Here is a 1,180-nt window from a genome sequence, read left to right as displayed (position 1 = left end):
TATAATCTACTGTATTGGCAGACTAAGTAGAAAAATATGATCAACGAATATACACAGAAAATCATTTGATAAAAACATTGCCAATTCATGATTTTAAAGATTCTGAGCAAACTAAAAATAGAATGAAGCATTTTTACCCTAATGCAGAACATCTACAAAACAGAAGCAACAACAAAAATCTTACAGCATGCTCTAATTCTCAGAAACTCGACTGTTTACTAGTAGGGTCAGAAAACTGACAATAAATAATTTAAATGACAGGAAGAAAAGAGCTATCAAACCATAAAAAAAACCCCAGAAAATTTAAAAGTGCATTTCTTACTAAATAAAAATTTTCAATAAGAAAATTATATCAATGAGAAAAATTGCATTATATTTGAAATATTCCAGCTATAATATATTCTGTGAAAAATGAAAATATCACTGTATCACTGTATCACTGTCATCCTGTTGCTCATTGATTTGCTCTAGCGGGCACCAGTAACACCTCCCTTTTGAGATTATTTGTTGCTGTTTTTGGCATATCAAATATGTCATGGGGATCTTGCCAGGCTCTGCTGTGCAGGGAAGATACTCTTGGTATCTTGCCAGGCTCTCTGAGAGGGGCGGAGGAATAGAACTCAGGTCAGCTGTGTGGTGTGCAAAGCAAACGCCTTACCAGTTGTGCTATCTCTCCATCCAAAATGATTACCATTTGCTTTATGTTACAGGACATCAGATTCATTAGATGTCTGAAGCAGTACTCTGGGTGGAGAATTAAAGACTTTTAGGATGTGAAAGTACTCTATGTGATGTCATAATAATGAATTCATGTGATTTTTATTTATTATCTATAGAATATATATCACCAAAGGTTAACAATAATATAAACTATAGATTTTAAATATGATATTCCAATATAGGCTTATTATCGGGTTGAGGGTATTGATAATAGAGAAACTATACATGTGTGGAAGTTGGAGGGAAATTGAAAATTTCTGTAACTTCTCAATTTTTCTGTGAATTTTGAACTGCTAAAAATATAAAGTCTCATATGAAGAGAGACATAGGGCAATGGACACTTTGGTGATACACTAGTTTCTAACATGACTACCACAAACTTTAACACTATTGTATCATGTTATCTAAGGTACAAGAAAATTATTTTTAAGTGAAGACTCCTTTTGTCAAATTGCTTTCA

The sequence above is a fragment of the Sorex araneus genome, chromosome 1 (assembly GCF_027595985.1).
Source record: "Sorex araneus isolate mSorAra2 chromosome 1, mSorAra2.pri, whole genome shotgun sequence".
In the NCBI taxonomy this organism is placed as follows: domain Eukaryota; kingdom Metazoa; phylum Chordata; class Mammalia; order Eulipotyphla; family Soricidae; genus Sorex; species Sorex araneus.
This window is presented reverse-complemented; position numbering follows the sequence as displayed.